The 26,269-nt window shown below is 37.5% G+C and overlaps 1 protein-coding gene across 3 annotated transcripts in view; it reads left to right on the forward strand.

Annotated features, from left to right (window-relative positions):
- The window catches only part of LOC126377010 (soluble guanylate cyclase 88E), a 327,862-nt gene that overhangs the window by 258,603 nt on the left and 42,990 nt on the right, over window positions 1–26,269 (forward strand). For all 3 annotated transcript variants that reach the window (XR_007567779.1, XM_050024593.1, XM_050024592.1), the window contains exon 2: window positions 8,784–8,814. The gene's annotated coding sequence lies outside the window, so the exon portion shown is untranslated. The remainder of the gene's footprint in view (window positions 1–8,783; window positions 8,815–26,269) is intronic.

Here is a 26,269-nt window from a genome sequence, read left to right on the forward strand (position 1 = left end):
GTGGATGAAATCCGTCATACCACGTCATGCCATATGTTTGTGTTGGCTTCCCAACTTCAAAGAGCGTCAATATTGACCGTCACTTTTGATGACGGATGCTAATTACTCCGGTACTTAATACCCAATGCCGACTACTGAGGTTACGAAACTGATTATTGAAATTGGAAATCAATATGAGTTTTCAAAAATATCACAACGTGTAATGGGTAGACACTCGCCGACTTATTACAAATATAAGACTAAAGATAATACCAGGTTTAAAATATAGTCCGCGCCACTAAAGTAATCCCTTTTTTTGACGTGACTTATTGTAGATTTACCGCAAATGGCATTTAGCGCTGAGGGCTCTCACCCGGTACAAAATTTAAGACAACAGGCCTGAGGGTGCCCAGTTGGGCGCGAACCTCGGCTCAGGGCGTCGTCTGAGAGAAGGAATATTTGAAAGAATTAATCGACCCCAGTGGGTCGATAGCGATAAGCGCTGAATGAGGGAATAAGTTAGTGCGAATCCCGGCTCGGACTGTGTAAACCACTGAATTCGACTTTACGACTTTAATTTTATGTTTGGATCACTTATAATCCCCCTTGGATTTTTCGGAATCGTACGCGCTGCCCAGGATAATAAAGATAATTAATAAAAATATAAGTAGATCAAATTCTACGAACATAATAACAATTTTATTATATCCTCGTAAGGCCCGGATTTCCAGACACAATAGTTAAACAATGGGATTTGGATTTTAAAAGGCATTTGGGCCTTACGACCATATAGTCACAATAGTCAGAAGTTTCTAAAAGTTAAATAATTTAAATACTCTGATCAATCTAGTCCTTTTAATCTACGTCGGGCATTTGTTATTTCTATTTGAGAGGGTTATATGTAGAAACTACCGCAAAATAAGCGATTATCGAAGGTCGTATTGAATATAGTTTCCAACAAGGACCAAAATTCCTTCATAATTATAATACATACCTCTATTCGTAAACCTTGGTATTCAATTAACGATTTTGAGGTTCACCACCTATTTCAGATTTCAGAAGGTAATGTAGGACTATCAGTGGATTCATTGATACTCAGCAGTTTCCACTAAGCAAAGGCATAGAAGAAAGAATAATACTACGTATAGAACGGCAACTCTCTGGTCCTCTCGTGTGGGTGCTTCTATCGTGTGGGTTGTGAGGTGGATTACCAACCGCATCAACCCTGGTGTCAGGGTTATTATTGAGCCGCCATAGGCCCCCGACATGACTCATGTGACGACTACGTACTTACATCAGTAAGTAGTAACCGGGACCAACGGCTTGACGTGCCTTCCGAAGCACGGATCATCTTACTTTTTGGACAATCAGGTGATCAGGCTGTAATGTCCTAACCAAACTAGGGATCACAAAGTGATTTTTGTGATTTGTCCCCACCAGGATTCGAACCCGGGACCTCCGGATCGTGAGCACAACGCTCAACCACTGGACCACGGAGGCCGTTGGGATAATTCTCAATGGGATAATGCTGTATGATGAGTATTTTATATGGCTGATTCGATCGATTCTGAGTCACATCGTCTATTTACAGACTTTCAATTAACTGGATGACCCCTTTCTATTTGGCTTCTTGGTCTACATCAGAGATATAATACATACGATTTGTGTCACAGTCTAATAATATTTGTCTCACGCAAATGACTCCATTTTCCCTTCTCGATATTATAGGTACTGATATATAGGGATCGTCGATCCCTAGTCGCACTATCAACTTGTGGCTAGCGGAGTGCAGTCATGAGCAATATCTTGTACCCACTTTAGAACCCTGTCGCACTATCATATTTGACATTTAATGAGACTTACGGTTTAATTTGTCAAAAAAGTTAATGTGACAAAGTTTCAAAGTGTATACATATTAGTACTCGTGACCGTACTAGTTAAATATTGTATTAAGTTAAATATTGTATTGTATAGTTTTAAGTTAATAAATAATATAATTTTTAAAACATTGTATTTTAGACTGTGATGTATATTATTATGTAATAATTTGTAAGTGTATAATGATTTTGTTACCTACCTTTAACTTGTTTAATTCATAATTAACTATGTTACTTACTAATATTTTTTATAATGAAGCTGCTGTCACCTCTTACGTTGCTGTGCCCTTGCAGGGCGTCACATGTACCTAATACCATGTAACACCTAACTACTTGTGACTTTGCAATGATTAAATGAATATGAATGAATACTATGCTCAGTTCGATACCACGAAAACATCCTTTGGCGGCAGCACACCCTCGCCGCCAAACACTACTCCTTACAATACAATACAATACAAATACACTTTATTGCACCAAACTAAAAATTAAATAATTACAAAAAGTCTCTTAATTAAGTACATGGCAAATGGCGGCCTTATCGCTTAAAGCGATTTCTTCCAGGCAACCATAAGGTGAGGTAAAATGTAAAAAATAATAATTGAAAGATTGCGGGTACAAACTATAAGTACAACTTATTACCAATAAAGTACAATTTCACCAACAAAATACATGCAAATAAATATATATTATATAACATACTTACAAATATAATATATACCTAACCTATACTGGGTGTTAGTGACATCGTAACGAATACTGAGAGGGATGATTCAGACCATGATTCTGAGTTAATATCTAGTGGAATTTTCCGTCGCAAAATTCATGAAATTTTGAGTTTTGTTTTTAATTATTTTCAATTCCATATTGTGCTTTTAGCTGCATAGAACCCAAATTTCAATAAAAAAAACAATAATGACAAATTATCGAAAATTTTCGATGTAATGGAGACAACAGCTGCTCGAACGGGTCAACGGCCACACGCACCGCGCCGCGCGACCCGCTCCGCACGCCCCGCTCCGCGCGCCCCGCGCCGCACGCCGGCGGCGGCGGCGCGGCGGCGGCGCGGCCTACAAAGTAGGCACTACGAACCGATCCTATTTCTTTCTCTGTCTATCGTAAATTATAAATTTATTTTATTCTTATTCTTAAATGGACGGATAATCAACAGGCATAAAATTTATGGAATACACGTCAATTTTAAGCAGAAATCTAAAACAACCGACAGAATTAAGTTACCAGCGAGATACCTTTTTGATTCGACCGGGTTATTCATTCATTTACTCATAGGAATCAGGGCCATTATCTACCTAAAACAGTTGAAACAGTAAATAATTGTATTCTTTGTTGTCATTAGAATAACTAACAACCAACTAACACAACCACCACAGATTAGGTAATTAGTTACCTACTATGTCAACCATCCACCAACTTAGTATGTAAGTACCTACGCAAAACCTCGCTACACAAAAATCGAGCGAGATCGCGTCTAGAATTGGGCGGACACTCCGCCAGAGTGTTGCCTATCGATATTCTATCGATACCTAGTTAAAAAAAAAACAATAGTAGGTACCTATCGATAGATCTTTTGATCAATACCCATTATTGTTACAAAGCAAGACCTATCGGTACTATCGCTAGTATCGATCTAAATGTACTATCACTACTTTCGATAGTTTAGACAATTTTCAAGTTCAACAATTGATAATCTACCTATCGATAGTTCGGCAACTCCGCCGCGTAGGCAATGTCGGCATGTTCAAAGAAAAAAATTGTCCGAGAGGAGTGATCTTATTTTTCTTGTTACATGTTGGTACCGTACCGAGGTACTAAGTACTAAGTTATTCGTGGTTTTAAATCTCATTGTTAAATCATCAGTAAAGAACTAATTAAACCTATCCTGTTCTGTGTACAATATTCATGTAACGGCTACGTGCTTACATAAGTACCTAGTAGACGGGAGCAACGACTTAACGTACCTTCCGAAGCACGGATCATTTTACTTTCGGACAATCAGGTGATCAGCCTGTAACGTCCCAACCAAAGGCCTTATAAACAGATTTTTGTGATATGTCCCCACCGGAATACGAACCCGGACCCTCCGCATCCCATCGCTCAACCACTGGACCACATAGGCCAAGAAGGTTCTAAGACATAATTAAAGGATCCTGGGACGCAAGACCTCCGAGTTAGGGCTTGTTTGATCTGTCTTGATGGATACTCGGACGTGAATAGCCTCACGGATCAAGGGCAACGCGCGCCAATAAAGTAGGCATTACGAACAGATACTAGGTATTTCTTTGAGTTGATAGGTATCAAGTGAAGTTTCCTGTCGCCAAATTCATAAAAAAAATAGATTTTTTTCAGTCCCATATTGTGTTTTAAACTGCATAGAACGCACATTTAAAATAAACAAATAAAAATTACTAATTATTAAATTTTATCAATGTCATCAATAATAATAATAACGTATCTACAACTTCAGCTATGCGCAGGTGAATAGCCGGCGCACGGGTCAAGGGCAACGCTCGCCAATAAAGTAGGCATACGAACAGATACTATTTCTTTCTCTGTCACTTGCATTGCACCATAAACATACTTCTCTCTCTCTAGTCGTCGGCTCGACTCGGCCGCGGCCGGTGCGTCGTCGGCGCCCTTAGTCGGCGCCTTTGATGCTTTGCGCTAACGCCGCGGCCGCGCGCTTCCGCTCAGTCGAATACTAAGCTTGACCCGAATCGCGTGATGTTTTTCGAGGATATTTTTTTCGTGTTTGTGAGTGTTTGTTTCATTCTGTAAATGAGTAGTGTCGACTATGATGATAGATCATAGACCATTTACTGCGCAAAAGTATGGAAGATTGTTGATGTTTATTAAAGAGCAAGGTGTTGTGTTTGTGAGTGCGTGTGATACCTACCTACCGCGGAGGAAACGCGATGTTGCATACCTACGTGACGTGACATGTTCTAGGGTACCTACCTAGGTACTTCATCCGAAGGAATAACAATTAAGGTAAGGCAAGAGTAGGGTTTTTATTGTTAATAAGTTAGGAACGTTTTAATAACTGGTAGGTAGGTACCGTGCGTGAAAAATCGTGGCAGTAGGTGTTCTACTTCAACAAACAACATTTTTAAACGTTGAACCACTACTAAGCATCTAAATACAAGAGAATAAAAACTCCTACCTAGATATCAACATCGTATCTCGCACGCGTAACGTAGCCGCGCGTAAGTTTAGCGTCTGTGTGGCGCGTTGTTCGACTTACATTGCGGCACAGTAAAAATTGAAAATCTTAATTAAACATTTGCGACAAGAAAAACACCCACCATCGTTTTTAGTACAATAAAATAGGCGTTCCATTTTTTTTTTCGTTACGATGTCACTAACACCCTGTATACATAACCTAACATATATACCTACTTATATAAATAGTACACACAAAATAATAATTTATGAGTAACCACACTGACGTTCATAATAACGTTCCTTCATGCTGTCGTTGCTTAACCTTCGTGTGATAAACTTTTTATTTCCCTCAATCAGCGCTTATCGCTATCGATCCACTAGGGTCGATTAATTCTTTCAAATATTTTTCCACTCAGACGACGCCCTGAGGCGAGGTTCACGCCCAACTGGGCACCCTCAAGCCTGTTGTCTTAAACGTTGTACCGGGTAACCGCGGCAAATCTACAATAAGTCCCGTCAAAAAAAACTGATATACAGCCTTTGTGGTGAAGTCTTTAGGCCATTCGGCTCACGATCTGGAGGTCCGGATTTGATAGTCATTATCTAAATCATCCTGAAAAGTGCCGTGATGTAGGTAAGTTCATCCAAATAGATCCAGCGGTTTTATTATGGAAACTTTTACTTCCGCATTTATTTATTTTGGTAACATCGCATAACATAGCATCACACCTGCATCCCCGAAGGAGTAGGCAGAGGTGTATGTATAGTATACTTAAACAATACACCCATTCCACGCCAGCTGTGTTTCAGACTCATATGATAACCGGCCCGTTAACAGGGCACAAATCCTGGAAACCAATTATCTACGCTCCAAACATGATTTCAAACTCATAAAGTTGAATTCAATGGTTCAAAACACGAGCCGGGATAAAATAAAAAAAATATAGGAAAATTGAAACATAAATGTTAATATGGAAACATGAAAAGATTAAGCCTTAAATGTAGGTAAGTATGCATATTGAGTTGTGTAAGCTTGAGGCAATAAGGATAAACAAACCAAACCGGATATTACCAGATTGATCGAAATTGCAATTTGAACGTTCATTCGTCTCTTTTGAAATGAAATTAGAATTGGATGCGGGAATTAATCATACTTCTTTTCTTTTTTTGTCGTGTGGGTTATGAGGTGGATTACGAACCTCATCAACCCTTCAGTTTCAGGGTTATTAATGACCCGTTAAAGGCCCCTGATATGACTCATGTAACAACTACGTACTTACATCAGGACTTAATCGAGACTAACCGCTTAACGTGACTTCGGAAGCTCAGATCCACGAAACCTTGCTTTTGGACAATCAGGTGATCAGCCTGTAATGTCCTAACCAAACAAGGGATCACAAAGTGATTTTTGTGATTTGTCCCCGCTGAGATTCGAACCCGGGACCTCAGGACCGTGAGCACAACGCTCAACCACTGGATCATGGGAGCCATATTATACTCAAATATATATTTGATTTATTGATGGATTGAGCATAAATTCTATTTCTTTAAACTTATGAAAATTATACATGTATGTTAAATGCAGTTTTTCACTAACATTGTTAGCTCGATTATTGTAGACGGTACCTTGGTCTAACAGAAAGCCTGGTGAGGCGTGGGTTTAGTCCATCTTGTGATGGATGTACCTCTGACTACTCCCATTGAGATATAGCGTGAGCTTATATTATGTTAAAATTACTTATCTTCAGGACAAGTGCTTTTTATTTTTATTTAATGTTGGCTTTGTGACTGAGTCATCTCCTGAGACTCGTAACCTGTCAAATGTTAACAGACAGATTAAAGAATGTTCCAATTCAAACTTATTCACGTAAATAAAACAGAAAAGAGGAAAAACGTCAAGGAAAAATAAGAAATTCTTTTTTTACGTAAGTAATTTGACAAAACAATCAAGAATTCAAGCATTATTATGAATTCTAAAGTTGAACTGATTGTTGTTTGATTTGTTGATCAAGGAAAACCGAAATCTATGAAGATTTTCCAAGGATTTCTAAGCGTAATTCACATTGAAATTCATTTATTCAACGTAGTAATTATCTAAGCTGTACTTCCATTATTGTTGTCTGTTAGTTGTCGTAATCCTCTCAGACTGTGCCCTATACGTGTTTCGCACCCACCTTAGTACCTAGCTTCAGAGGTTCGCACCCATCTTAGTACCTACCTTCAGAAGCACCCACCTTAGTAAGGTGCAGAGGTTCGCACCCACCTTAGTACCTAGCTTTAGAGATTCGCACCCATTTTAGTACCTACCTTCAGAAGCACCCACCTTAGTACCTATTTTCCAGTTGTCTTAAAAAATATTTAGTGAGTCCTTTCTTTCCATTTGATCGTCCATATCTTGAATGCCAACTCCAGCACATAAGATACTTAAAAATCCAAGATATATCCAAAATTATCTATGGGCAACTGTATAATAACTAGTTCCTCGTGGCCTAAAACGTTAATCAAAAATTAAAACGCTTCTGCAATAATCACCACACAGTAGTGAATATATCCCTTCCGTAAAAGTAACTTTGATTATCATTATAGTACATACAGTACAGATGCCTAATCGTAAACGCAATTTCCATGTGCAGATAGGTACCTCCTAATTTTATATTAAGCTATACCTGTCACTTTTTGTATCACCGAAAAAGAAAGAAACGGCTAAATATTTATGGAACACGTGTCAGTGAAGTAGTTTCAAACAAGTCAAATCAGTTACTTTTTACTAAACGTCAATATACGAAATTACTATAGAATTTGTATGAAAAAGCACCTGTGCCGGCCGTCACAGAAAAACGTGACAAAATGTCGCACTTCTTATTACATTATTCGTTATTAAAATTCATAAATAAGTTAAACAGAAAAAAGAAAACGTTTTTCGTCAGTTTTAAATCTGCCTTTATTTAGTAATCAGAATTTCTTTGACCTACGAGTACCCAATTTTACACGACAGAATTAAGTTGACAGTACACGTCAAAGGGGTTGCATACCAGCAAGATGTCTATTGTAAGTTGTATTTGGTACCTTTTCAAATTCAGTGATTGAATAGGCTAGTTTCCAACTAGTCAAATCAGTTACTTTTTACTAAACGTCAAAACACGAAATTACTATAGAATTTGTTTGAAAAAGCACTTTGTGACGTCATAGAAAAACGTGATAAATTGTCGGACTTATTATTACGTTTTTCTTGTTTAAAATTCAAAAATGAGTAAAATTGAAAAAAGAAAACGTTTTTCGTTACTTTTAGATGTGTCTTTATTTAGTAATCAGAATTTAATAATTTATCTTGAACCTAGTACACGACCCAATTAGCTTAACTTAATCTAATAAAAAGAAATATCACCGAAAGTCACGAAAGAAACCAGTATATCTCTACGTTTATTAGTGTCAATATTTGTCTTGGAGGCGTGGGACATTAAGCCACCTTAAAAGAGGGTATCTTTACTTTGTCTTCATGTTTTGGACAGCCAAAGATCAGAGGACAGATCTACCTAAACCACCATAATACAAATTCAGTTACTAAAAAAACAGGCGGGCTCATTGCTCTACAAGAATTCAGATAATAAAATATTATGTTTTTTTTTTAATTCTTCGCTTCTTTTTTGTTTGTATTTGGCTGCATAAGTTAGGGTATTCTGGACCTATTGTTTATAATAATTCATGTATACTTACGCATGTTTAAAATTATGTTTATTGTTTCAGATTTCGTGCGGCACTGGTTAAATACAACAAAGTAAGTGTACAAGCACGTTAATAACAGAATTATATACTATAAGTAACAACAAATAATCAATATTGGGCGTAAAAGTATTGGAGGAAAAAAAATCTCATTGCGAAGTCCCGGGCCGGAGTAGATTTTTCAATTTACTTGCTATTACGTCAATCTATGTGCACAAAAATAACTCGACACTGGCCCCGATTCCTGCAGACACCGCCTAATTTTATTTTAAGTTATATCCGTCATTTTCATATCCGTCGAAAAGGAAAGGGACGGATGATTCACAGCTCTTAATTTTAGGAAGAATGAGTAAATGAATGAATAACCCGGGCGAATTAAAAAGGTACGTCGCTGGTATGCAATCTGTTTGACGTGCTGTCTACTTAACTGTGTGGGGTTATTGACGGATGTAAAATTTTTAGCCGGTTGTTTTAGATTTGTGCTTAAAATTGACGTGTGTTCCATAAATTTTATGCTTATCGATTACCCGATTAGATTAAATTGAAAAATAATTAATTGTATTACTACTATATTTAATTTAATTCATTGTAACTTAATTTGATCGCTATTGTAATTGATATGGGCACTGTCTGGAATAAAGAATTTTTATTTTATTTATTTATTATAGGAATTAGCACCACTGTCTTAGACGGAAGAGGGCCGTACTCAACGGAGAGAGAGAGAGATTATGATTACATCATGTATACTTATGCACAATTAACGATTAGTCAATGAAATATCGTAACATTGTTCAAAAAAGGGAGAATAATTATCACCAAAAACTCGCAACGACTCATATTTGCGGAGGCTGCAGCCTTAATGAATAAATAGTCTAACTGTAACAGTCACTCAAATATAGTCTTTACTGGGCAGCTATACGCCAATAATTCGGCGGATGAGGTAAGAGAAAGTTTACCAGTGAATTAAATAGAAAAACCTAACAACATCACATAACATAAACTTACGATCTCCCTACCTATCCTACCTATCTCTATCTATCTCCCTATATATCTCCCTCTCCTATCTTCCAATGGGGTAGTCGGAGGTACATCCACCGCAAGATGAACTAAGTACCCACACCTCACCGAGCTTTCTGTTAGAACAACGTGATAGGTGGTGAGGTGTATAGGCCTTTTGTCTTAAACGGTGTACCGGGTGAGAGCCTTCAGCGCTCCCTATTTGTCCGGCCAAGTAGTTAATGCCATCTGCGGCAAATCTACAATAAGTAAAAAAAGTGAGGTGTATTGCCGTCTATAGGCAAGTCACAGGGAACCTGACAGAGGGCAGCAGTAACTGTCAGTACTATTCTGAGGCGGAGGACAGGAGTCCTAGTATGGCTTTGTAACAGACTGCTCTGGGCGCCATCCCACTTGCGTCAGACAGATTACTGCGGGGCGGAAGGCAAGAAGGAAACCACTGCCCTATTTTTCTCTAAAAAAGTAGCATGGAAAATGCTGCACCGACAAGAGCGTGGCTCTTAAATTGATGATGATGATTGCCATTTATAATGGTCGACGAGGCATTTATTCCCAAAATGGCTTCAAAAGACAGTCACTACTGGACAATAACAAGTCGATTGGAGACACCTAACAACTTTGTTTTCACAAACCATCTCCGACTGAATGAAGGAGACATAATATTTTTTTCACCACCACCCCCAGTGGTAGTTATTTTTTATTGCAAGGGTGCGGCTTTTTATTGAATCCAATCCAATAAGTACTCAGGGTTTTATACTTATTCGTTTGAGAACTTTATTTATTAAAATCAACAAACACAGAACAATACACAACAGGCTAGTTACCAACTAGTAAAATCAGTTAATTTTTACTAAACATCAAAACACAAAATTATTAATTAATAGTATGAAAAAGCACACTGTGACGTCATAGAAAAACGTTAAAATGTCGGATTTATTATTACGTTTTTCTTGATTACAATTCATAAATAACTTAAATAAATAGAAAAAGTTTTTTTTTAGTTTTAGATCTGTCTTTATTTAATACTTAATCAGAATTTATCTTGAACTTGGTCCTAGTACACGAGAACACGACCCAATAAATAGAAAAAATCCTCCAAAACATCACACCGAGAGGCAGAGTACCCAACAGATTGGAAGCATTTCCCCTTTTAACAGCTAAACAAACCCTTAGATAAAAATAGCTGCCAGCCCTCGGGTTGTGCGTCGCCTTCACGAGACGCATCGAGAGGTCCTTAATAAAACGTTTTGTCTCCGGGCCAAATGACCCCACATGAGAACTTATTGAAAGTCAAATAGTCGATAACTTTATTGCTTTACGTTGTAACGCATTGTAGAGTTATTGGTGCTATAGATCGACACCGCATCGGGCCGCCCCTCAGGGCGAACGGAGGCACCCTGCCCTGGCGTCTGCACCAGTAAACTTTAAATAATTCGGGTTAGAGCCTTCAGCGCTCCCCATTTGTCCGGCCAAGTGTTTAATGCCATCTGTGGCAAATCTACAATAAGTCATGTCAAAAAAAGAAATCTTAAATAACATTTGTTCTACTTTATGGTTTATTTTGCCAGCAGCCTCCGTGGTCTAGTGGTTAGAGCGTTAGGCTCACGATCTGGAGGTCCGGGTTCGATTCCCGATGGGGACATTGTCGAAATCACTTTGTGAGACTGTCCTTCGTTTAGTAAGGACTTTCCAGGCTTGAATCACCTGATTGTCCGAATAAAGTAAGATGATTCCGTGCTTCGGAGGGCACGTTAAGCCATTGGTTCCGGCTATTAGCCGTAAAAACACCTCCACCAACCCGCATTGGAGCAGCGTGGTGGAGTATGATCCATACCCGCTCCGGTTGATTGAAGGGAGGCCTATGCCCAGTAATGGGACGTATATAGGCTGTTTATGTAAGTATGGTTTGTTTTGTCAAGAACCTTAGTAGAAACCCACGTAGACTAAAGTCCTTTGTTTGACAAAAATAGAAGGTGTTGGTGAAGGTGAATGTTATGTGTGTATATTTTAATGTTGTAAATGTATATGTGTGTCGTAGATTTTACCTAAATAAACTTTATTATTATTTATTAAGGTACCTAGTACGAAATATTATTTCAGTGGAAAAAAATATTGTATGTAGCGTGGTTAAAATTGTGTTTTGAACTGTACATGTAAATGACAGATGTGATGTCAAGCAGTCGCCGTGCGGGGAGTCGCTGCCCACGCTACAATTCTTTCATTTATCCTTTTTCAATTTTATAGCCCTGAGTATTGTGAAAAATCACCCCTGAAATCAGAGTTTGAAAGAAAATAAACGCCGAAGATTTCAAAACAACAAGACTATCACTTTGTGTAAACACCAATTATTTCAAAATTCGAAGAAGATTTTTCAATATGGCGTCAGTCAATTGTCAGTTCGGGACAGTATTTTGTTTTTTAATCGTAATTGCGTTTAGTTGTGTGAGTTATGAATTCGGAAGCCGATCTCACCCCCTCTGGGTCGAGAAGATACATGATATTATCACTATACAACAATCCTATCGAATGCATGACGTCACAGTCTCCCAAATGTCAGTACCACGGTACAGTCATGAGCAATATAATGTACCCACTTTAGGACTCTGTCGCACTAACATATTTGACATTTAGTGAGACTTACAGTTCAATTTGTCAAAAAAGTTAATGTGACATGGTACCAAAGTGTATACATATTAATGCTCGTGACCGTACAACAAAGCCTTGCTAATGTGAAATTAATGGCTCTGTTTTATATCGCGGTAAAACTACCAGAGAGACGCAAAGGCGATAATCGCTTGACGATATAAGTAGCGATGTTTATGGGAAATTGGGACGAAGAGGGAGAGTAATGGGAGGAAAAAGAAATCTTGTTTCGTGCCCCAGGGTGTCGTTAGCTTAGTCGGATTTTGATGCTAGGAAAAGTGTTGTTGTGCTCATAGTAAAAAAAAGTTGAGATTTGTAATTTAATTAATTGTCCGTTAAGTATTCCCTTGTGCTGAAATGGATTTAATTATTTATAGAGCTTTTTAGACAAAGTGCTGTTATAAAATTATCTAGTTGCCCAATGGAATGATAAATTACAGGCGGGTTAATAAGGCCACATTGAAGCAATTGGAGATCGAAGCGCTTCTTCACTCTCATCTAAATCTTCACGCATGCTCGACGGTTTAGAAAACTCTTGACCTGACCTTCCTTAGAACATCCTGGACTTGACCCCATCTAAAGTATTATATTCAAAAAAATTAAAAAAAAAATCAAATATAAGTGACATCAAATACCTACATAATATATTATTGTTAGAAGAAGACGATCCAGAGACGAATATCAGCGAGAGATGTAATAACTTAGATATTTTTTTACGAACTATGGGGTTAAAATGCCCACATAAAGCAATTCATCCAAAAAAGCAATATTGCAATTTGACATTCGCGCATATGCAAAAGTAAGTGTTTGTAAGTGTTCAATGCAAACAAATGTCAAATAACAATTATGCTTTTTTAGATGAATTGCATCAATATGGCCTTTTAAATCTCCCATAATTTAAATCATATACTTACATAACATATAAGTATATGATTTAAATTATGGGAGATTTAAAAGGCCATATTATTTAAATCATATACTTACTATAAATAATTCTATGGAATGGCATAATTTTGATCTCACAATTACTTAAATAACAACAAATAAGGCGGGTATTTTAGGCTAATTCTTTGTCTATATTAGGTCCATCAAATCCTCAATAAATACATTAAATAGTCGTGTTTGATCCCATGAAAGTCCTTCGACAACATTGAGCTGTGGGCGTATACATTATACTTCAGAGTGCTATTTCGGGATAAGACTCCTTCCCATTCACTGTGTGTGTTTAACCACAATAATTATTATTAAATACAAATACAAATATACTTTATTGCACACAACATACAAAACAAGTTTTACACAAAAAATACACGAAAGATACAGTACAATCTGGTGTCCTTATTACTAAGCAGCAATTTCTTCCAGGCAACCAGTGGTAAAAAAAAGAAACATTTGCCATAATTGGGTGCGGGTCGATGCAACTTAAGTGCAAGTATAAAAGAAATATACAAAAAGCAAATAACTACCTACTAGCATAAAATAATATATAAAAATTAAATAAAATAGATATACATAAATTCATCTCTCTCTCTTTATTTAAGAGCTGCGCTCTTGTCGGTGGAGTAATCGCCTTCAATACTCCATAGATAGGCGCATAGAACGGTGGTTGCCCCAATCGCCTTCCGTTCCGCAGTACACCGACCAATTTCTCAATCGGTGATGTTCTAGCTAGAGCCCTACCAGAATCTATTTCCTCGGCCTCCAACCAGTACTGATACCGCTGCTGCCCGGCATCAGGGGTGTGCTTTTGATAAATTCATACATACACGCATAAATATTAATGTATATACAGGGTGTTAATGACATCGTAACGAAAACTTTGAGGGATGATTCAGACCATGATTCTGAGTTGATATCAAGTAGAATTTTCCGTCGCAAAAGTATGGATAGGAAAATAATTAAAAAAAACACAAAAAAATCATGAATTTTTGACAGGAAATTCCACTTGATATCAACTCAGAATCATGGTCTGAATCATCCCCCTCAATATTCGTTACGGTGTCACTAACACCCATACCTACTTGTATGGCTACCGTATGTACTTGTACGGGGTGTAAGTGACATCGTAACGAATACTGAGAGGGATGATTCAGCTGATTATTCTGAGTTAATATCAAGTGGAATTTTTCCATCGCAAAAGTAAATAATTGAAAATAATTTAAAAAAACTAAAAAAAATACATGATTTTTGCGACGGAAAAATCCACTTGATATCGACTCAGAATCATGGTCTGAATCATCCCTCAAAGTTTTCGTTACGATGTCACTAACACCCTGTATAGGATAAAATACGTATATTACTCGTAACTAGAATTTAACAACATAACATAAGCCTACGACAGTGCTCACGTGCATAAGCACGTAATGTGTTTGGTACGTGATACGCAGCAAATGGCGTTGCTTTGCATAAGGCCCGGCTAAAACGTTTTAAGGTTTGACCTTACTACTGTAAAAAATAATAACCTCCATCTTTATAAAGTCGGTTAAAAATACAGGAAAGATTCCATTGCCTTCAGTAGGTAATGAGGTTTGCTTTTAAAATAAACATAACAAACAGGAAAGATCCCATTGCCTTCAGTAGGTAATGAGGTTTGCTTTTAAAAAAAAAAAAAAATAACAGCGTTGTTTTTATACAGATTTTAAAACGTAACCCTCTATAATGGGTTATTCTGAAACTTATTCTGTTTACAGCAAAGAATGTTAATATTATAATATATACATAACATAAGTAGCCTGTGTAAGTTGCTCTGCTGGGCACAGGCCTCCCCTCAATCAACCGGAGGGGACATGGTGCATACTCCACCACGCTTCACCACTGCGGGTTGGTGGAGGTATTTTTACGGCTAATAGCCGGGACCAACGGTTTAACGTGCCCTCCGAAGCACGGAATCAACTTATTTTTTCAGACAATCAGGTGATTCAAGCCTGAAAGTTCTTACCAAACAAAGGACAGTCTTACAAAGTGATTTCGACAATGTCCCCATCGGGAATCGAACCCGGAACTTCAGATCGTGAGCCTAACGCTGTAACCGCTAAACCACAGAGGCTGTTTAAAATAATAATAACGTTTCAAAAAAGATGTTACGTCATATACGTGACCAAACACACACGAAATGTTATACTTAAACACTTGTTTATTTTAAGAAAATAAATGATTACCGATTTTTGAATAATACAATTCTAAACCGCACTGAAGCGTGGTAGAGTAAGTTCCATACTCCACATCCAGTTAAGGGGGGTTGGGAGACTGTTACCAGCAGTGGGATGTGTGTAGACTGTTTTCAATGTATATACAGGTTCGTTATTTTGTTTCAGACATTAACATAGATAACAAATAGTGTACGGTCACGAGCATTAATATGTACACACTTTGGTACCATGTCACATTAACTTTTTTGACAAATTGAACTGTAAGTCTCACTAAATGTCAAATATGTTACTGCGACAGAGTCCTAAAGTGGGTACATTATATTGCTCATGACTGTACACACAGGAAATACAAAACAAAAGAGAAATAGAAAGAGACAGAAAACAAACCAAGACCTTTTTTTTTTCTCGTCATACAGCGCATTGGTGTACACTGTAATGTTGTATGTACCTTTATAAACAAATAAATAAATAATAATAATAAATAAGACACAAATCCGTAACTGGTAGACGCCCCTACCAATGACAAACTAAACAGAGGATCAACACAATATTTCGCCAAACCACAAGCTTTCTACTTTATCTTTAAAGTTTGCAAAGAAAAGATTTTGTAAACAAAATGCATTAAGTACCAGTAAACAGAAAAACACAATCACAATAAACTAAGTAAAATAGTTTTCATAACATCAAAACATCGTATATTAATTTTATAACAACAAAACATAAGAAGCTTTCATCCTTATTTTCAATTGCAACTCGAGAACTGTAAAAATTTACAACCATTTCGAAAGTATAGTAGTGCTATGAAATTTTATCATAGAATGTGAGGGCCGCGTAAACTTATTATGTTACGACTATGCGGAGCATTGTACAACGCTTGTTAAGGACAATCCATGCTATTCACAAGCATTGAATACGTACATTCCTATAAAGGATGTTAGTGACACCGTAACGAACTTTGGCGGATAATTCAGACTATTTAAAATAAAATTTAAAAAATAAATCATGTAAACATTACGTAACATAACATAAACAGCCTATATACGTTCCACTGCTGGGCACAGGCCTCCCCTCAATCAACCGGAGGGGGTATGGAGCATACTCCACCACACTGCTCCAATGCGGGTTGGTGGAGGTGTTTTTACGGCTAAGAGCCGGGACCAACGGCTTAACATGCCCTCCGAAGCACGGAATCATCTTAATTTTTCGGACAATCAGGTGATTCAAGCCTGAAAAGTCCTTACCAAACAAAGGACAGTCTCACAAAGTGATTTTGACTATGTCCTCATCGAGAATCGAACCCGGACCTCCAGATCGTGAGCCTAACGCTCTAACCACTAGACCACGGAGGCTGTTGTGAGGCATGTGAACATTATTTTAATTATATATTTTTCGTACAAGTACGCACAAGTGTCCGTTCGGATACGTATTAATGTTAGTGACACAGTAACGAAAACTTTGGGGGATGATTCAGATTATGATTCTAAGTTGATATATGATATCAAGTAGAATTTTCTTACGTTAAAGTAAGGACTGAAAATAATTAAAAAAAAACACAAAACATCATGAATTTTCCAACAAAATATTCCACATGATATCAACTCAGGATCATGGTCTGAATCATCCCCCAAAGTTTTCGTTACGATGTCACTAACGCTCATACGTATGGCTACCTGTACGTACTTGTACGACTAAAATATTATTAAAAGAAAATAAAAATAAAAAATAGAAATAAAATAAAAATTAATTATTATTTTTTTACCTTTTTCCTCACCTTATGGTTGTCTGGAAGAAATCACTTTAAGCGATAAGGCCGCCATTTGCCATGTACTTAGTTAAGAGACTTTTTGTAATTATTTCTTTTTATTTTGGTGCAATAAAGTGTATTTGTATTGTATAAAAATAAATAAAAAATAAAAAAAAATTAAAAAAAATATAAAAAAAAGAAATATTATTATTATTACATGACTTATGTTTTAAATTCTATTTTCCATTATTCTTCTTTTTAATTTGTTAACTTTAGTTCCTACTTTTTTATTATTATTGTTGTTTTAGTCAGTGTTGTGTGCGTCTTTAATTATAGACGATTCCGATTATAATCGGCAGGCATACCGGAATTTTCCCTATGTGTATTTTATTGTGTGTGTTTGTGTATCCTGTTGATGCACCGTAATAAATAACTAAATCATCATCATTAATTTAAAGAGAACTCTTGTCGGTGTAGCATTCTCCGTGCTACATTCTTAGGGAAAAATAATATAAAAATAAGGCAGTGGATTTAGTCTTGCCTTCCACCCGGCAAAATAAAAAATAACAGTAATTAATTAAATAAGTATAAAGAATCAGAGGAGTAAATTTTTACAACCTATAAGATGAGTAATATTTCTTTTTAACGTCTGGTTCTAAAATGAGAGAAGCATTAAGTATTATAAAAGCTTATAAATAAATAAATAAAATTGTTTATTTCGGATCAAAAAATTACATCCATATTATGTTAGTAAGATGTGACTTATGAAACTATTGTTAGTAACGAAAATTATATTTTGCACGCATTCATGACCATCACGTGAACGGGTAATTTCCCGTGATCGTCACCCTACGCACAAAACATCTCCAAAGCGGCGATGTGTATCGATCAGCTAATGTCTTATGCATCATTTTTACATTCAAGAGTCAAAGTTATGGCGTGTACGCCATGTGAATTCATGTGATATCTCTGTATTGTCTTCTTCTATCGTGTGGGTTGTGAGGTGAATTACCAACCTCCAAAAATGCATTTCTCGGGAATATGGGATTCCTCATATTATGTTATATAACAACAAATTATATCTTTGTGTTCTTTCTGGGCACAACTTCTCCGCTATAAGGTTGAGAGTGTGGAGTACTGCGGTGAGAGTGGAAACTTGTGTATGTCTATTTGATAATACGAGAAATTTTAATATCATCGTTTCTCATCGAGAAACCTTCGAAAGAATATGTACAGAAAAAAAATCCACTACTTCCTCTGTCGCGTGAATTGTGAGATGTATTACTAACCATGGCAACCCTGGTGTCAGCGTTATTTTTGAGCCGCTAAAAACGCCATGATCATAATTATAACAACTTACTTACATCACTAAGTAGCAACCGAGACCAACGGCTCGACGTGCCTCGAAAAATCCAAATAATATACAGATATTAAGCAACTATGAGAACAGTTGGTAATCCACGGCCTCGTAATAAGAAAACTTCCTGCGTAACGGAAACATAAGGAAATAGGAACACTCATAAAGTTGGCTTAGCGAAGTTATTTAAACGGGTGACTGCGGTGTACTGCTATAGTTTTGCAGTTTCTTGGGGCGAAATAACTTCTTATAAGTATATGTATAGTTCTTCTTCTTCTATCATGTGGGTTGTGAGGTGAATTACCAACCCCATCAACCCTGGTGTCAGGGTTATTATTGAGCCGCCATAGGCCCCTGACATGACTCATGTAACGACTACGTACTTACATCAGTAAGTAACCGGGACCAACGGCTTAACGTGCCTTCCGAAGCACGGATCTTTTTACTTTTTGGACAATCGGGTGATCAGCCTGTAATGTCCTAACCAAACTAGGGATCACAATGTGATTTTTGTGATTTGTCCCCACCGGGATTCGAACCCGGGACCTCCGGATCGTAAGCACAACGCTCAACCACTGGACCACGGAGGCCGTTATGTATAGTTAATAAGTACTTTGTGTAGACCGTTCTTATGTATATAAGTGAAAGTATTAGTAAAAAACTATATTTTTAAAGTCACTGTGGTCCTGTGGTACACCGGCTTGCTTCTCAAACGGGGAGCGTCGGTTCGAACCCCGGTATTTTTTCACTAACACAGTTGTCGCGACCATTCCTGACGACGATACCGTTATCTTCCGTGCTTCGGAAGGCACGTTAACCCGTTGGTCCCGGTTACTACTTACTGATGTAAGTACGTAGTCGTTATATGAGTCATGTCAGGGGCCTTTGGCGGCTCAATAGTAACTCTGACACCAGGGTTGATGAGGTTGGTAATTCACCTCGCAACCCACACGATAGAAGAAGAAGATACTGTTATAAATAATTAGGTAATTTACGTATATACCTAAACATATACATAATATAGCCTAATACGCCCCACAGCTATGCACAAGCCTCCCATCAATCAAGCGTGGCGGAGTATGCTCTATACCCTCAGTCTATACCCTTTCGATTGGTTTTATATACAGAGTGTTAGTGACATCGTGACGAATACTGAGAGGGATGATTTAGACCATGATTCTAAGTTAATATCAAGTGGAATTTTCATTCATTTTTTTAGTTTTTTTTTATATTATTTTCAATTCTATACTTTTGCGATGGAAAATTCCACTTGTAACTTAGAATAATGAGCTGAATCGTCCCTCTCAGGGTGGCTTGCGTAAGGGTCTTTAAACATGTTTAGTGGCCCACTAAACATGTTTAAAGAGCCTTACACAAGCCACCCTCAGTATTCGTTACGATGTCACTTTAGTGTAAGTGACAAGTACATTATAAGTCACAGAAGTAGATATGGGTGTTAGTGACAACGTAACGAATACTGAGGGGGATGGATCAGACCATGATTCTGAATTGATATCAAGTGGAATTTCCTGTCGGAAAATTCATGAACATCTTTGTGTTGTTTTTAATTATTTTCAGTTCCATACTGTTGTGAATAATTCCTCATTTTTATCGTTACAATGTCACCAACACCCTGTATACACCTCCTAATTTTATTTTAACTTAAACTCGTCATTTACTTATCCGCCAAAGAGAAAAGGTTGCCTGGCAGAAATTGCTGTTTAGCAATAAGGCCGCCTATTGTGCTTATGTTTTATTCATATGTTTATGTCCTTTGTATATGCTGTTGTGCAATAAAGTATTACTGATTGATTGAAAATAGGCACCTCACTGATATACAACGCGTTTGACGTGTGCTGTCAACTTAATTCTATCGGATTATTGGCCAATATAAGATTTTGGGAGGGTGTTTTTGATTTCTGCCTAAAATTGACGTGTGTTCCGTAACTTGTATGCTTGTCGATTACCTGTCCTTTTCGACAGATAATAAAATGAACTACACAGTTAAATTATAGGTCAGGGTGTGTGTATGTGTAATTTCTTCATTTTATATAAATGCATATTATACTTTTCAGGACTTTTCAGGCTTGAATCACCTGATTGTCCGAAAAAGTAAGATGATTCCGTGCTTCGGAGGGCACGTTAAGCCGTTGGTCCCGGATATTAGCCGTGAAAACACCTCCACCAACCCGCAGTGGACCAGCATGGTGGGGTATGCTCCATACCCCCATCGGTTGATTGAGGGGAGGCCTGTGCCCAGCAGTCGGACGTATATAGGCTGTTTATGTGTATGCATATATAGACCGGCTGCTACTGTAAAACTAATATTAGATTTTCATATCCGAAACCAATATCGGACTAGAAGTTGCATGTGATATGAATGGTCGAACTGCGGCGCCGGAAATTAAACGTTGCATGCTGGACTCTATACCTGATACTGATCATATATATTATATATCAATAAGTATTTGTTATTGGCTGCTAAAATTGATGCTGGCTTTTTAAATTGTTTTTGAAAATGGAGCTTTTTAATTTTAAACTAAACGAGCTTTTTAGAGATGTTTGAATGAAGAAAAACTTTATTTTTCTCTATTTAACTTATTTATGAATTTTAATCAAGAAAAACGTACTTAATAATAAGTCCGATTAGTTAGAAGCTAGCCTATTATATTGGATATTTCCCTGTACTTACGTAACTTGTGCTGTGATCTTTAGCTAATTGTCAAAATTCCTAATTCCAGTATTACTAACCTTAAGTTCCTTAAGTTATTACCGTATTGTTGTAAAATTTTGCCTTCTGTGGAAGGTCTCCAAAACCTACCTAATTAGTTTCAGATATCTTTGCTTCGTTGTAAACTGTGGTTTACAATTTACAACGAAGCAAAGATATCTGAAGTTAATAATAAGTTCCATGAATTCATTTCGTTTCGGGTTTTGATTACCATGCCATGGTTGCCACGGTTACCTTTGAGGTGTCCATCTAATAAGCCTTTTGTCAGTTTCAGGTTTTGTAGACCCAAAGACGGTAAATGAGGCTACGATCACCAAAAACAATATAGATGGCGTTGTACAGCTTCAACGTGATAATAACCTACTTTTTTCGTTACTCGGGTAAATTATTCATATAAGCATGAATAAAAAATGCTTCTATGCTGTTCTGGGAGCAAATAAAAAACATAGAACACGTTCAGCTGCTTGTCTTCCCGGGCATGTCGTAAAAACCGAAAGAGGGATTGTGTCCTCTAACATGATGGACTAATGTTATGGGCGATAGGCTGATCCCTTATCACCATAAGGTTCATCATATCCAGCTTACGACACCGTATCAACAGTGGCTGCAAGTTGTCTTTGATTGCTTGTGGCTCTGCCCACCCCATTAGGGATTACGGGCGTGAGTTTATGTATGTATGTATGTATAAGCATGAATAAAAATAATTGTTGCTTAATATTTGGATCACATTATGTAGAGAAATATATCGCGTCTCTTTGTTTTAAATTTAAGGTGAAAAAAACAATTTTATGCCGTCACCATGGCAACTTTATTGACTGTTCATTTGCATTTTGTTATTTTAGTTCTTGTACGAACGAAACGGGCAAGCCCTAGGCAAGCCCCATTTTTGCCTAACGTGTTAAGTTTGTGAACTTAGTGTTTGTATAGTTAAGGCGTGTAGAGTTAGAAGCTTGGCTCTACATGAGGTCTGATAACTTTTTGAAATTGCGATTGATATTATCCCGTCTTGGCACATTTTATATGAAAATGTTTTTGTTGGGATTGATTTTTATACATATACATAATATAAGTGTCAGATACGGCGTTAGCCGAGATATGAACTGTATTACGATAAATGATAAATAAATACTTAGCTTCAGAGAGAAAGAGTTTTATTCAAGTATTTTCACTAACACCTAAAACACCTCCACCAACCCGCATTGGAGCAGCGTGGTAGAGTATGCTCCATACCTCCTCCGGTTGATTGAGGGGAGGCCTGTGCCCAGCAGTGGGACGTATATAGGCTGTTTATGTGTGTTATTTTCACTAATATAGATCACGAGAAGTATATAAAAACAAAATCAAAATTAGAAGCGTTGTCAAAAAAAAGAAATATAAAAATTTGTAAAAGGCTATAAAATGTTACGAGGAGGGTAAATGTTAATTTATGAAACATGGCTCAACAAACTAACTTGCTGAACAGTATAGAGACCCAAGCATTTATAAAGTTTTCTTGTTTAAATTGTTACCTGTTTAAAATATTTCAGTACACAAAATGTCTATCTGCCTACCTACGTAAAACTCCACAAAATGTTACTTTATTAAGCACAATTGGGTTGTTTCTTAGGTCAAAGATTAATTATGAAATTCTGATTAAGTACTAAATAAACGTAAACGCGATAAGTTCGAACGCGCTACCACTTTCTGTGTGATCTTCTTCATCGTGTGGGTTGTGAGATGAATTACCAACATCATCAACCCTGGTATCAGGGTTATTATTGAGCCGCCAAAGGCTGACATGGCTCATGTAACGAACTCTTACTTACATCAGTAAGTAGTAACCGGGACCAACGACTTAACGTGCCTTCCGAAGCACGGATCATTTTACTTTTTGGACAATCAGGTGATCATTCTGTAATGTCCTAACGAAACTAGGGATCACAAAGTGATTTTTGTGATATGTCCCCACCGGGATTCGAACCCGGGACCTCCGGATCGTGAGCCTAACGCTCAACCACTGGACCACGGAGGCCGTTCTGTGTGTTCTGTGTGATGGGACTCTAATGTTTCCACTCGGAGAGGTCGTATATGACTCCGATATTTCCTCAGAGCTATTTTATTAGGACGGTCCTCTGGGAGGGTATCCCTGTTACGGAGGGCGATGCCCGTTAAATTTAACGTCTCAGAGGAAAATATGCTTTGTTTGTTATTAATAATATTATTTATACGGAAATATGGGTACTCGAACAATAATATTGGGTTTCGGGAAGCTGGAAATATAATGGAGATATTGGATTTCATATAATACTTACTTATAGCGACAAAGTCGACACATTTGACGAAGGGTTTATGCGAGAGCCTTTCACTTCTGACCATCCGTGAAAAATATCCGAGGCAAATCTACAATATAAGATGCCATATCTCATGATGAACTGGTCTGAATCAGTTTCGTCTTAACCGATAGGGTCCCAGGGTTCGAATGTCAATAAAACATATAACTAGAATTACTTTGTGATCCCTACTATTTCTTAACTACTTAAGTATGTAGCCGTTACAAGACCCATATCAGGGGCCTTTGGCGGTTCTATAGTAAATCTGACACCTGGGTTGATGAGGTCTGTCATATTGGTCTCACGAGAGAAAAAGAAGATGTCACATTAAATATAATAAAAAAATATATAAGTAATGTAAATACGCCTTCGTGGTCTAATGCTTAAAGAGTTAGGCGCACGATCTGGAGATTCAGGTTCGTAACCCAATGGGGACATTGTCGAAATGACTTTGTCGAATGTCCTTTGTTTGGTATGGCCACCTGATTGTCTGTAAAAGTAAGATGATTCCGAGCTTCAGAAGGTATGTTAAGCCTTTATTACTAGGTTACTAGTTCCTTCGGTTGATAGAGGGGACCTGTGCCCAGCACTAGGACGTATATACAGAAAATGTTTATAATGTGTTGTTTGTTATTTGGGGGCGGAAGGCAAGAGAGAAACCACTGCCCTATTTGTCTAAAAAGTGGCATGGAGAATGCTTTACCGACAAGAGTGTGGCTCTGATGTTATGTTTATGTAGAAGTATTTGTCATAGGATGGGTGACCACAAAAAAAAGTTTTCATCTCGAGCTCCTCCGTGCTTCGGAAGGCACGTTAAGCCGTTGGTCGCGGCTGCATTAGCAGTCGTTAATAACCATCAATCCGCACTGGGCCCGCGTGATGGTTTAAGGCCCGATCTCCCTATCCATCCATAGGGAAGGCCCGTACCCCAGCAGTGGGGACATTAATGGGCTGATGATGATGATGATGATTTGTATTTTAAATGTATTTTAAGTAAGTAGGCATAAAGTAAGAGTAATACATCGTAATCCTTATTGTGTCTTAGACTATCTCGTTCGTTTAATTTGATGTTCAAAAAGCGCTACTATCTAAGCCAATTTTGAAAAATATATATTTTTTGAATTTTGAATTTCGTGTACACACATATTATATTGGTGACAAATTATCATATATGATACTCGTATGTCATTTAGACATCAACATCTCTAAAAAGCTCGTTTAGTTTAAAATTAAAAAGCTCCATTTTCAAAAACAATTTAAAAAGCCAGCATCAATTTTAGCAGCCAATAACAAATACTTATTGATATATAATATATATGATCAGTATCAGGTATAGAGTCCAGCATGCAACTATGGATGGATAGGGAGATCGGGCCTTAAACCATCACGCGGGCCCAGTGCGGATTGATGGTTATTAACGACTGCTAATGCAGCCGCGACCAACGGCTTAACGTGCCTTCCGAAGCACGGAGGAGCTCGAGATGAAAACTTTTTTTTGTGGTCACCCATCCTATGACAAATACTTCTACATAAACATAACATCAGAGCCACACTCTTGTCGGTAAAGCATTCTCCATGCCACTTTTTAGACAAATAGGGCAGTGGTTTCTCTCTTGCCTTCCGCCCCCAAATAACAAACAACACATTATAAACATTTTCTGTATATACGTCCTAGTGCTGGGCACAGGTCCCCTCTATCAACCGAAGGAACTAGTAACCTAGTAATAAAGGCTTAACATACCTTCTGAAGCTCGGAATCATCTTACTTTTACAGACAATCAGGTGGCCATACCAAACAAAGGACATTCGACAAAGTCATTTCGACAATGTCCCCATTGGGTTACGAACCTGAATCTCCAGATCGTGCGCCTAACTCTTTAAGCATTAGACCACGAAGGCGTATTTACATTACTTATATATTTTTTTATTATATTTAATGTGACATCTTCTTTTTCTCTCGTGAGACCAATATGACAGACCTCATCAACCCAGGTGTCAGATTTACTATAGAACCGCCAAAGGCCCCTGATATGGGTCTTGTAACGGCTACATACTTAAGTAGTTAAGAAATAGTAGGGATCACAAAGTAATTCTAGTTATATGTTTTATTGACATTCGAACCCTGGGACCCTATCGGTTAAGACGAAACTGATTCAGACCAGTTCATCATGAGATATGGCATCTTATATTGTAGATTTGCCTCGGATATTTTTCACGGATGGTCAGAAGTGAAAGGCTCTCGCATAAACCCTTCGTCAAATGTGTCGACTTTGTCGCTATAAGTAAGTATTATATGAAATCCAATATCTCCATTATATTTCCAGCTTCCCGAAACCCAATATTATTGTTCGAGTACCCATATTTCCGTATAAATAATATTATTAATAACAAACAAAGCAAATTTTCCTCTGAGACGTTAAATTTAACGGGCATCGCCCTCCGTAACAGGGATACCCTCCCAGAGGACCGTCCTAATAAAATAGCTCTGAGGAAATATCGGAGTCATATACGACCTCTCCGAGTGGAAACATTAGAGTCCCATCACACAGAACACACAGAA

The sequence above is a fragment of the Pectinophora gossypiella genome, chromosome 22, assembly GCF_024362695.1.
Source record: "Pectinophora gossypiella chromosome 22, ilPecGoss1.1, whole genome shotgun sequence".
Classification (NCBI taxonomy): Eukaryota; Metazoa; Arthropoda; class Insecta; order Lepidoptera; family Gelechiidae; genus Pectinophora; species Pectinophora gossypiella.